This window comes from Corvus cornix, chromosome 14, assembly GCF_000738735.6.
Source record: "Corvus cornix cornix isolate S_Up_H32 chromosome 14, ASM73873v5, whole genome shotgun sequence".
Lineage (NCBI taxonomy): Eukaryota > Metazoa > Chordata > Aves > Passeriformes > Corvidae > Corvus > Corvus cornix.
This window is the reverse complement of record NC_046344.1, coordinates 3779038-3792148: the sequence shown is the minus strand read 5'-3', so window position 1 is coordinate 3792148 and position 13111 is coordinate 3779038. Positions and strand designations below refer to the sequence as shown.

Genomic DNA, 13111 nt, shown 5'->3' with positions numbered 1-13111 from the left:
CATTTAGTTTCAAAAAAACAATGGACCTCTGTAGTCCAGGGAACCTAATATCAGGGCAGTCTGAGTTTCCAAAAAGGCAAGAATCAGCTATCATTTCCTCTGAAAATAGCTCGAATTCTTTAAAAAAGTATGCTACTATCAGCAGTTGTGGCCCAGCCATCTTTGCTTTATCATCAGTCAAGAGAGAGCGTTTTAACTGAAACCAAGTGAACTTCAAAGCAATTGTGTAAAGTCTCTTTCCAAAGTGCAGAAACAAGAAATAATCTCTGAAGTACAACTCAAAACAGGCACAGCCTTAAAATCATGGCTGTTACTCATGGCAGCCCATGTCAGGGGCAGTGCAGAGCTGGTGCAGCAGGTGATTTCCCATGTCACGTACCCTGTCTGTCACATACTCCTGTGGTTTTGTGTGCTTCCCTTTCAGCACCTATAGCAAAGTATAAGCACACATACCTGGATTCTTTCCAGAGAGAGAGCAAGATTTAATCAATCCACAGTAAACATTGTGCAATGAAAATGAATGCTACTAGACAACATGCTACACTCCATGAAACAGATGGCTAAATTATACTGTGTGGGGTCTGTAAGCATATGGGTACGTGACTGCATCTCCCTGGTGCTAATTCTTTGACTCTTCAGCCATAGTACAGAATTTGTCCCAAAATCGTGTCAACTTCCACATTTCCCACTGCAGTTGTTTTGTGTGCATTTTTCTTCTAAGTACCATAAGCTGAGCCAGAAATCAGGCTAAAAATACAGTAATTTTAGCCAGGCAAGCAAATTTTTATTCCACTGTCCTATGTTGGATTTCCTCAGAGAAGTGGCTTCTGTGACAGCACCAGAAGTTCTGTTGTTTTCAAAGCTTGTTTTCGCCTTTGTGGGAAAACTTGACTTTTTCAGTTCATTTTCTCACATCAGTTCTTCAGCTATATTGTTGTGTATGAGTGGACTGTATCATATCTATGTTGTCTTTCCATCCTCATTCTATTTTTGAGCACCAAAAACAACCCAGGTTGTTTTCAGGCAGCATCTGTTAAGTTTTTAAGAAAGAAAAAGTAAAACTGTTGTTTTTCGCAGTTGAAGGGAACCAAAACTACACCTCATTCAACTGTTACGACTCGATTCAAGCAAAGCAGCAGACTGGAACTAGGTATTGCAAATATATGCATTCTCGTGAGTGCAAAGGTGACTAAGCACAGGCATGGATACAATCACATAATTCCATTATGTAGGTTTATCCTTTAAGCATGTAGCTTTGATTACTCCAGACTGAGTTACATCAGCCACTGAATAACTTGCCTGTATCTCAGAAGATCAACAGTCTTTGTTACCAGGCTTTGTATTTTACAGAGCAGGGGGATGTCTGGTTTCACAAGTGGTTTTAGTCACTGCCCTTTTTTTCCCTTTACGTCCTGTAAGTGCAGTTAAACACGACAATTCCGTTTTGATGATAGAAATGGCAGACGATTTGCTTGTTAAATAGTAATCTTAGGGAAATGCCAGTATTTACCTCTGGAATGAGCAAAAATAAAATCCAAAATCAAAGCATTTTCTCAGATTTTCTTGCTGACTTTTAAGTTCCGAGGCGAGGTATTTCTGCCGCTACAGCCGAAATGCCCCGTGTTTAATGCTCACTTACCAGCGAAGGCACTGAACCTGCTCGCTGCGCTGTGCTCCGCAGGCCCCTCTCAGCATTTCGCACCCAGCCGTGCCTTTTGTCCCTCCCAACCACGGCAGAGTCCGGGTCACTCCTCAGAGCCCTGCGCGCAGCACCGCGGCTCGCTCAGTCCCCGCTGCCCCCTTCCCTGCGCGGCCACCGGCAGCTCTGCAGCCCCAGGTTGCCTCTGTTGCATAAGTGGAGGCTGCAGCCTCTTGTTTACAGTGCCCCGGCTGCGGCGGCCCCAGCGCTGCCCGGATCCTCCCGTTCCCAGCCCGGCACCGCGCTGGACGCGCAGCCCCCGCCCGGGCAGGCAGCGGCACCGCGCGTCGCGCCCGCCGCCGGCTCCCACGGCCCCGCCGTGCTCCGCAGCCTCTCTCACCTTTAATTCCCGTGTGGCCCTGCCCCGAGCCGCCCTCCCGAGGCACGGAGCCGGCCGCCAGGCCCCGGCGTGGCTCTCCCGGGGAACATGGTGCTGGCCCGGCCAGCGCCAGGCACCGCGCTGGGAGCCGCTGCCTGCGCTGCACTTGTTTTGCCTCTCTAAGTTACTCACAAGTTTCTGCTTGGCTTGGCAGGCGCCTGGCCCCTCCCTTCCCGTGTTTACAGCCAGTTTCAAGAAGCGAGAGGCTGTGCTCGGAGCTGTTGGATCCGGCTCGCTTTGTAGTCCCTGGGTTTTCGGATTTACTGCTTAAAATGCACGCGGGTTTGTTATGGTTTTGTCATCGGCGCTGGGGTTCTCCAGGGATGATGCACAGCCCGTGCCATTCTCCGCAAGTGCAGTCAGCAGCCCTCGTTCCAGAGCGTGGGCTTTATTTTGAACTCGGGGTGAGAATGTGTAGCTTTGAGGTTTCATTTTTATAGGCCATATATCCTGAACAATCAGTATTTAAAAACTCCCGTACAACAAAGTGCACAGGTGCTTGTGGTGCTGGCAGACATGAGCCAGCTTGTAAAACCAGGCAGGAAGAAAAGTTTCTGAGCGTTTACTTTGAATTTGGAGATTGTTTTGGTGTTGTGAAAAGGTGTTATGACATAACCCTCATTTTGTGATGGTGTTATGAGTTCTAGTCTGCTTCCTTTTTAAAAAAGGTGATTAATCTCATGGATATTTGCATGTCACTTGCAGTTAATGGATGTGAATGTATATATTTTCCACAACTTTAAAATGGATCACTTCTTGAAATAGTTTTTGAACTGCAGATTGGTAATTCATGCCATACTGAATTTTGTACTGTGGTTGTTCCATTGTTCATATGGAAACTTCTCAGACTAATTAAATAAATTTACTACCTTTGAAGTATGTTTTTAACTGATATTACCAAAAACAGAGAGCTGCCTTTTCCAAATAATTTGTGTTATATTTAGAAAGTCCAAGGCTTTATTCCATAGCAAATAAACACCAATGTAGCATCCCTTACTGAAAAAATAAGCAGGTGTTTATGGAATAAATACCGGAAAAACACGAAACCTGAGATTAGCTCAGTTGTTTAGAGCATGATGATGATAACACCAAAGTCGTGGGTTTGATCTCTGTATGGGCCATTCACTTAAGACTTGGACTAGATCCTTGTGGGTCCCTTCCAACTCAGAATATTCTGTGAAGTCTAAAAATGGTCATCCAGTTTGTGTTGAGTTACTCTGACTGCAGTTTGTATTTGAATATTCATTACGAATATTGTAAAACCACCGCAGCTCCCAAATGGCAGAAAATACCCCTGTTCCTGTTTGATACATAGTCCACAGACAGAATTGTCTGTGTGCTGCGGATAACTTCATGTTACAAACTGTAGCACCAAGTTTTTGGTGCTTCAAAACATTAGAAGGACTTTAATCATCCTAAGTTCACCAGGGAATCAGCAAAGTAGGAAAGGTATTCATGTAGAAGCACTTTTAGAGTGCTCATACTTGGCCAAAAGCCAATTTCCTTACACTCCATTAAAGCTGAAGGTGGTTTTATTTAGATAACAATGTGCATGAAGCACTTAAGAAAAAACTTACTGCAACACAGCACAAAAAGTTGAGAGCAATTGGTGGCAAAGATTATTTTAGAAAAGATGTGTAAAATGAAGTTTAAATAATGAGAAAAAAATGACAGTTCTGCTCAGTTGTATTACAGAGTCCATAGCTGCAGTCAGGCTTTTTCAGACATTTTCATTCATAATGCAGCACCAAGTTGCAGAGCAGGTTGGGTAAGAGTGTGAAGCATGACCATTCTACGCTCGGATTATTTTATTTGACTTAAAAAACCAACCCTTTATCCAGCTGCAGCAATGTCTCTTTGCTCTGCAGATTTTTTTGTTTATACAATACATGGTTTGTCTACTTGCTCTATTATCATCTCTATGTGACGTAGCTCTTACCTGGTTTATCTGACCTCTGAATGTGTTTTCACAAGCTGTTGGTATCATTATAAACTAACAGCTAATAAAGTACATAGCTAATAAAGCCGTTGCCAACAAGGTAAGTCTCTAAACATGCCAAGCACTTGCACCTTTGTCACGTCTTCTTGAGTTCCCACAGGATCTCTTCATTCCTACAGACTGAGACCCGGTGCTGCCTTGGGGGAGGCTGGGCCCTGCACAGAGCTTTGCTGGGCAGCACAGATTTGCTTCAGATCTAGGCTGAGCAAACTAAAAATCATGGCCAGAAGTGCTGTTGTGCATATATAAACCATGATTTAGTAGATTGTCAGCACCTTGTCAGGGTTTGGTAGGTGCTTTTTGGAAGTGTCATGCTGAATATTACTTATGGATTGAGTCTTAAAACTTTAAATAGTGGATGATCAATATTTCTGGAAAATAACAAACCTACAGTTTGTTGTACATTAAGGGGAAGAGATTGAATTCTGAAGTGCTGGAGAGTGAAGTGTCACACTGCTGTTACCTCTCAGTCTGGGTAACATGACATTTCTTCAGGCTTACTAGCTTATATACATACCATAGGGATTAACAAGTGACTTGTTGGCTGGATATACAGAAAAGAAAAACGAAATAGCCCAGGTTAGATGTGAGGGGAAAAAAAATTGCAGCAGTGCAGGCAAGTAGGTTTCACAGTGTAGTTTTCTCATGCAGTTGCTGAGTTGCTGCTGTTTGTAATACAATGATACAGCTCAGATAAAATGCTTATAACATGACTGGAGAAGAAAATCCTGCTTGATACTGGGGGCTGGGCTGAAAAACAGGCCCCTTCCAACCCTATCATTTATGTCTTTGTGGTGCAACCATTGACCAGTTTGGCAAGTGGGAAGTTCGTAATTGATACTGGTTCCATTTGTAATGTGGTTAATTCAGTGCAATGTAAGGTGAGAGAAGGCATGATCAAACAACAAGAATACGTGATACAAAGTAGCATGGAATATAATAAGCCTGTGTTGGCTATTTTAAGAAGTACAAATCAAAAAGCAAGAGTAGGTCAGTTGAAAGAGAGGGAGCAAGGAGTTTGCCACTCGTGGCAAGTGAACTCATGGAAGAGCAATCACCCAACCTTCTGGTCCCACTCATTTCACCCTTCATTAGGCTCAGGTTTTGGTTTTCTAAACCCTTTCCCTTTGCTGTATATCTTGCTTTAGTAGCAGCATAACAATAATAAATAATTAAAACAATAAACCCAAGATCTTTGACTTACATAACCCAACTCTTGCCTACTCCTGGCTTGATTCTGCACAATTTGAGTGCTGTGAACCCATTTCCAGCTCTATCAGTAATTGCCTTGCCTTGCACCAGTGTTTTTCCTTTAACATTCCTTCTATCCATGCCTAAATTCTTATGTACATTTCCTGGTTTCTTAAAATACCCCTTTAGTTTCACATCTGCCTGGCCAGTGTTTTCCTCTTTATCTCTCCCTGATGAACCCCTTACCATGGACGTTGCACCTCCCATCGTTATTTGCTCACATGACACACACACAGTATCGTATGCAGCTTACGACAGGGCTTCCACGCATGACACACTTTCACTTCTACTTTGTGACTTTCCTGTGGGACACCTCAGGCTGAACTTTGGTATTTTGAAATCAGCAATAAAAATGACATTCTCAAGAACTGTGAGGGCGCATTTCCGTTGCACGTGGCACGAGTACAGAGATACCCGTGTTCCTGAAATTGGTCTTTGCATTTTGCTTTGGCCACCCTTTGAGGTTGCTCACTCTGCTTTTCCAGAAATTCTGAACATGTATTGTCTTCAGACCTCCTTCTTGTGGGCACCCTTCTCACTTGCTGGGTGAACTTTGTTACTGTTCCACAGATGTTGGCAACCTCTGTCTCATTTGTTTATCCTTTCGTTCTGTAAGCACTGTCTTTGTGGTAGATCATCTGTATAGCAGCTACCTGGTGATTCAGATCCCACCTGTGCCCTGATAATCTGCTTACTGCCCATGGCCTCTTGGCAACCTGCTAAGTAGATGCTTTTTTCCCCTGTTTTGACCTTTTGTTGTTGTTATTTATCATTGTTGTTATTATTAAATATATAAATAATATGTAAAACTATTAATATAATCATTAACAATGTCAGCTGCACATTTGGTTTCTGTTTAGATTGTTCAGCTCTTTGGGAATCTGAGTTCATGTAAGGCCATGTCAAAAGTAAGTCTGCAAATTGCTGCTGCTGGTCACTAAGCATCAACAAATGAGTTCAGATGGGCATTTGGTTTGGAAGAAAGAGGAAAACTTGATTTTAAGGTATGGCAACTGTTTTTTTAGGATGCACATACTCTGTAATAGGTTAGAACTGCAGAACTTTCTTCTGTTTCAGAGTTCATAGAAGGTTGCTCAGAACAACGTGTGTATCCATCAGAAATGAGTAATTGTATTTGCTTAGGTTCTCTTCCCCCCCTGCTGCCCCCCTCAATTTCTAAGCAGCCTTAAAGCTTATGAGAACAGATAATACACTCCAATAAAGAAAGACAAAAAAGATCAACTACCCTGGAAACCATAAGCAAAACTGCTAAATAGTGTGTTTAAGAGCCCTTTAGATCTGCTGGAGAGTGGCAGTGTCATGGTGCTCTGGAAGGCTGTTATAACCAAGCACTGTGGGGTAAAAGTGCTGTGGAGAGGAGATAGCCCAGCACTGCAGCCCCTGAAGATTTGTGTGGAAGGAGTCCCTTGTTCAGACACAGATGCTATCTGCCAGGCACATCTGCCACTCCAGATAAACCCTCCTTTTTGTGCTGTTCATTTCTTTGCAGCGGAGCCTCTGGGGGATCTGGGTTGCCAGTGGCTGTGCCCTCCTGGCAGCTGCTGGGGAACAGCTGCACCAGGGGCTCTGCACGGGTTAACTCCATAAACTCACTCATGTTTTGTTAAGTTCTCCCTGTCCCAGCATCGGATGAGTGGCACTGATGGGCTGCTCCACCTCTTCCTGACTTAGCTTTATCACTGAATTCTCTAAGAGCTTCTATGTGGAAAACATGATATTGTTTCTTTTTTAATGTTTCTGTGCAGCGAGAAAGAATTCACTCTAGAGTGAACAGTGCAGCTTTTAATACTTAAAGACTTCATCACTGCAGAAAGTGAAATACCTTGCTTTTGTGCAGTTCTAAAGGTGGGGATTCCCTCAGGCAAAATGAATTTACAAAGTGGTTACCTGTATTCATCCTTAGCTGCCAGGGGTCCTGAAATGAGATAGAGTTTGGAGATTCCCAAATATCCACTAGATAATACTTTTTAAAAAAAATTAAGTTATGTGCAAAACAAAACCCCAGTAATTTTCCTAGTATTCATATTCACTTCCAGGAACTTACAGCGTATTAAATAACAGGAATAATTAGAATGAATGCAGTATTAGAAAATCAGCTTACGTATGGTGCTTTGGGTTCTGGATTTTATAAAGCTGACCAGTTGGAATACAAGAAGTGACAGTTTTTAAGCATCAGCAGAGTAGATGGCGCCGTTCAGAGTGCTGAACAGCCAGTTAGCACTGCTGCACTTCTGCTCCATGCTTTCAGAGCACTTGGAAGCTGAATTTGATGCAGCCATTCTACTTTAAAACTAAGTAGCAACAACCTTAAAGAAAATTCAGTGTCAGGATGACTGGAAGTTGTTATGTATATATATTAATTCTTTTAATTGCTTCACTGAAAACAAACTTAAAAAAAAATTTAACCTTCGTGAGAATTTTCAGTGTACTTATAACTGGTGAGCCACAGAAACCAAAAGAATTAATTAAAAAATACAGAAAAAGTCAGTTTCTGGGAGAGCACACAAGCAAATAATTTCCTTCAGTTAAAACTGAATGTAAGTTGCAGATTCTTTTTGTATGAAATACTGCAACTCAGTGGATCTAAGAAAGGTTACAGACACCTTCAGAAAGCATCTTTACTGTTGTGATGTTGATGTTCAGAGCAGCTGGGACTTAGTAGACACTTTATCCCACTGTTTTTAATGACAGTATTTAGTTCATTTGTTCTGACTTCAGGAAGCTAATAGACTAGATAAATTTCGTTAATGAATCTTTCTTAACTTAAAATCATCCATGTTTCAATATAAGGAGTTTTGCCCCCAGTATCTACAGACGCTTAAACTGTAGAGCAGCAGGTCAGTTAAGACTAGTTTTGGGGAAAAAACATTTACGAAACTTATGTGTTCCCATTTTTATCTAAAGGTCATTAGATCCTAGAAACTTCTGCTGAGGCCTTTTTAATATTTGAGATAATATAAAAGACAGTTTTATGGTAAAATTCTTTGTTTAGGTACTGTCTTTTAATAAATGCAGACAGGTCATTTGCACCTCTTCTTACAAGATAGCAAGTGCCAGGATCTCTGCATTTCCAGCATTTTGGAATTGCACAGGTTCCAGGTAAGGAATGTTTGTACTTCTGGTTCGTGTAAATCAGCATCGCCCCAGTAAAGAGGACAGATTCTCGCCAATCCAAATTAATGCAAATGATACCAATTCTGGGCCTTGCTGACTGAATTTAGTCCAGGAAGAGAGTGTCAAAGGTGCATGGACTGTGCTGGAATTACTCTGTAAATGAGTTGGCCCGGCGAGCTGGCAGGGTGGAAACAGCAGCTCTTATCTTCTCCCACTGTTTGTCAGCTTCACCCGTGCTCAGGGCTTGTGGCAGGGAACTCTGCTGAAATTTGGCAACACGGAAACATTCCCCACAGATCTTTTGGTGCCAGTTGCAGAGACTGACAGGAGGAACAGATGGTACTTTTCCTGGAAAATATAACATAATGCTGTTTCCTATTAGAAACACTGGCGAAAGCTGTGACTCGGTGACTTATCAACCAGACCATCACGTTGGCTGGGTAGGAAACTCTTGTGGAACAGATTCTGACTGCAGGGACCAGGTTTCCAGTAAAAGCAGAAATATTGACATAGTTCTTTATCAGATAGCATATATAAGAATTATAAAACTGATTTGAGTTTAGAGTTTGAAGGGAAAAATCAGCCCTCAGCAGAGTTACAGTAAGGCTGAAATGACTTCAAAATTTGTCACATCCGCTGGAGATAAACATATCTTTCTGTTAATTGCTGGCAAGTCTGAGACATCTTGTTCCTGACACTCCTGTGGCTTTTAATTTTCACTGCTTGGTGAAGGAAATAGCATTTTCTAGCTCCCTCCTGGATGAACTTGCATAATTACTGATTACATCTTATTCCATTTATAATGTCTGAATAAAAGATTTAAAATTTACATTCTAGGGGGTCTAGTATAATATTAATGCTGATCCAAGCTTGGTTATTATTAGATGGTAAGATTTAGAAGAAGAATTTTCATTTACCAGGGGCTTGAGGCATCTTACTGACATGAATGAGTTTTGATTTGTCCATCTCTTGCTTCTCATGTGCCACTCTCCACTCCATCAGCGACAGGGGGTTTTTACCCCTTAGTCATCAAAATGTCCTACCAATAAGCTCTATTTCTTATAAGACCCCCCACTGCAGCCATATGTATATTTCAGACTTGAAAATAACCTTTAGCACGTTCTGTTCTGGGATGCTGATAAAGAGTTTGACAGGTTTAAGTATTTGATGCTGTCATTTGAGTCCTTGGCCATCCTTTCACAGACCTGTGGGTGGGGATGCTTCCTTAGATACTCTTAAAGGGTGTTGTTTTTCCAGGCCAACATGAGGCCGGACAAATACTTCCCAGGGCAAAAAAAACCCTCCAGAGTAATTCTGGGGGAAGAAATGTGCAAAGGAGTACGAGACCTCTGTAAATCTGGACTCTAAACCTAAAGCCTCCCATTACAAAAACATCTGTGAAGTTACACCTGGAGTCTACTACCAGTAGCCACCTGCTGCCCACACTGTGTCCATCCCATGGTATTTTGGAAAGCCATGCTTAGGATTTGTACAAATTCCTTCGTGGGACTACAGCCACATTAATGGCATGGAAATAGATGCTAGTGCTTACTAACTGCAGTGTATCCAGTCACGTGCCATACAGCAAATAACTTTTTAAATTCTGAACAGATTTTTTTGTAGAGATTTCTTAAGTGTCCTTCATAGGTAACATGCTGTTTTTAAAGTCTTGCCTGCTTCAGGAAGCAAAACCAACTTCTGTAGCAGCTTTGTTACTTCAGGAGCCCTGATATGTAAAATTACACTGGGTTTGCATGGCAAGGTTTTGGGAAGGTATTCAGTTTTATTTCTCATTACCCTACTCTAATTTGGTGGTTAAGTAATTAATTTTTCTGTAAGCTGAGTCTGTTTTGTTCAGGATGACAGTGGGTGAGTGATCTCTGATCCCTGTCCTTCTCTCAACCCACGAGGCTTGAATTTTATTTTCTCTCCCTGACCAGCTGTAGAGGGGAGTGATAGAATGGCTTTGGCGGGTACCTGGTGCCCAGCCAAGGTCACCCCACCACAAAAATAAATGTATAATCTGCTTCCTCCTGTGCTAATGGGTGGAAACCTGAGGAGTAATTAGTTTGTCAGAGAGCCAGTTTCTTACTAATGATTGATAAATGGTTGTTTTTACAGAGCCCACACAGGCACTGGGTGCTGAGAAGAGTAAAGCACAGTTTGTACAGAGGTCACTGGAGCCTGCTTGTCTGTCTTCACTTACATGAGCCGTGCTTGTTGTAGCTGTTGTGGAAAATATGCAGAGTATTCTGATAAGCTCTTATCTGATGTTCAGATCCTGCATGCAGGAGTTCACATGAATGAGTCTGATGTGCAAATCACAAACATTGATGTTTACATGAATCACTTTGTCCAGACATTTGATTAACTTTGTTGCATCACTTCAGAATCGGTCTGACTTCTTTAGAAATCCGTGGAATTCTGTTTGGACTTAATTGATGGAGCCAATCAGACACGTGACAGATGTGATGCTGGCATGACAAATAGGGTGCTGCCTTTTATGCCGCTTTAGCATTTCTCTCAGAACAATGTAAAGTTCAGCTGACAGAGCCCCAAGGGAAAGTAGATGTTCTGTTATGTACGGTAGAAAACAGATTTACAAAAATCACAGTGATGAGTGTAGTTAAAAATGCTTATGGAGGCTAAAAGGGCAGCAGTCATTCTGCTTATTCCGAGCTTCTGCTGAAAGCAGTTAGGAAATTTTTGGTGCTTTGAAGTTTGCCTTTGGCTTACCTTCCCTTGTAATATAAATGAAAGTGCAACCTAATTGTGATTAATTAGTTAATTAGTTTCTGCTGTGCCTATCTGCTTTGCAGTAATATTTCACAGTATGATTTGCTGCATGTTCATTTTTATCCCATTAATAAAATATTCATAAGGATCTCACTTTCATTGAGAACTTTTTTTCTCTCTTAAAGACTAATTGGATTAACTTTTGATCAATTCCTCTGCTATACTTCTCCTCTTCTGTAATACTTCTAGATTTAATATACAGAAACATTGAGATATTGTATATTCAGAGCAATTAATAAAAAAATGTAAAAGCACATAGTCATCACCTAAAGAAACATTGAGAAATCCGGCCTAATGTGCATGAAAATTGATATGCACAAGAAAAGCTACTGTAACTTTGTTTTGGCCGACCGGATAAAAGTGGGAGTGTGATAAATGCAAACTGTGATGTTTTCCCTAAAGAACTGTTCTCTGAAAACCAAACATTGTTTTCTAACAGTGGCACTATTCATTTTTACTGGTCCAAGGCTTAGATGCATTTATGTAAATTCTTTCTAGGCTCTTAAAAACTAAAAGCAATCTAAAAGGTGAACTGCTTAAAACCTCACCTGGCAGGCACTGCCTTGCTGTCCCTTGGTGGCCGGCAGAAACATTTTGCCCATGAAAGCCAGACCCTTTTCTGAGTGAGCTCAGCAGAGGCTGCAGTGTCTCATTCCTGTGGCAGGAGCAACCAGTGGCAGAGCCACTGTGCCCTTGGCGTGGCACTGGACCCTGTGGCTGCCCTGCACACACGGGCTCAGCATCCCCTAAGATGCAGCCGCACGCTCTTATTGGCACAGGGGGCTCTGGCAAAGCCAGGGCCTGATCCTGCCCTAGGCACGGTGCTGTGTACCCTGTCCCTGCTTGTGAAAGGGTTTGGAGAGGCCTTTTTTTTTGGGAAGGACACACTGTGGTTCAGGGAACAGTTCAGCCTTTGGTGTCATTACGGAACGGGAGGCAAACAGTGGCTGCATCAAACCGGGAGAGCTTTGGGACAGGAACAGAATTGGACCATGGGAGCAGCTATTCTGTGCACATTAACAGAGTCATGGACCTGCAGCAAAATGAGCCAAGCTGACAAAAATATGATGTTAGTGAATGTGATTTTCTTCAGAGCTGCTCATCACAGCTGTGTGTGCCGGGAGTCATATCCCTTCCCACCTTGGAAACACAAGGCTGTTTAGCAAAAGCCTGCAACATCCACTTGGCCTCTGGAGGCTTTAGACAGTAACCAACATTAGACCTGAAAGAGAGCCAGTGTGGGCTTTAAAATATACTTTACTGTAAACCTCAGAATTCTTCTAAGCATTCAGAAGAAACATTTTAATTGGGGGGGAAAAAAATCATGTAAGGAAAATGGTGCTGCTCTGTCATCTGACTTTAATGAGGTGGTAGGTAAATGTAAATTCTTTGCATTTGAATAAAAAGCCTGTAATATCATTATTCCATCTATTTAGCTTGAATACAAATAGTCCTTAAATAATTTTCCTTTTTAAACTGTAATGAAGAAATAATTTATGTGTTTTCCTTCCTCCCCAAAGCAGTAAAGTTTAATATATGATTTTACTTACGACCAAAAAGGAATTGACCCATAAAATGAATTAAGAATTTGTCATTCTTGTTAGCATGTGTATCTTCTTTGGTGTATGTAATATAAATGTTTCATTATTTTATACCATTAGTTGCTTGGTTTTAATTTTGCAGTTTCTTAGAAGCTAAAACTTCACAACAGGACTCTGAGACAGGCTCTACGTTTAACACCTGAGAACTTTCTGAGTATTGATATTGATCTAAGTATTTCCTTAGTTCCATTTTTTTTTTGTTCCCTTTGGCTAAGCTTGTATTGTTTATATTAAAGTTAAACCCCCTCAAG

At 41.7% G+C, this 13111-nt stretch overlaps 1 protein-coding gene across 4 annotated transcripts in view; it reads right to left on the bottom strand.

The window, feature by feature from the left end:
• The window catches only part of GPR146 (G protein-coupled receptor 146), a 49304-nt gene that overhangs the window by 5327 nt on the left and 30866 nt on the right, over positions 1-13111 (bottom strand). The window contains exon 1 of one of the 4 annotated variants that reach the window (XM_039559989.1): positions 2040-5548. The exons of 1 other annotated variant lie outside the window; for it this stretch is intronic. The gene's annotated coding sequence lies outside the window, so the exon portion shown is untranslated. Of the gene's footprint in view, positions 1-1299; positions 1614-1639; positions 1928-2039; positions 5549-13111 lie in introns of those variants that run through there. 2 more of the 4 variants (XM_010392422.4, XM_019281626.3) reach the window with 2 other exon arrangements.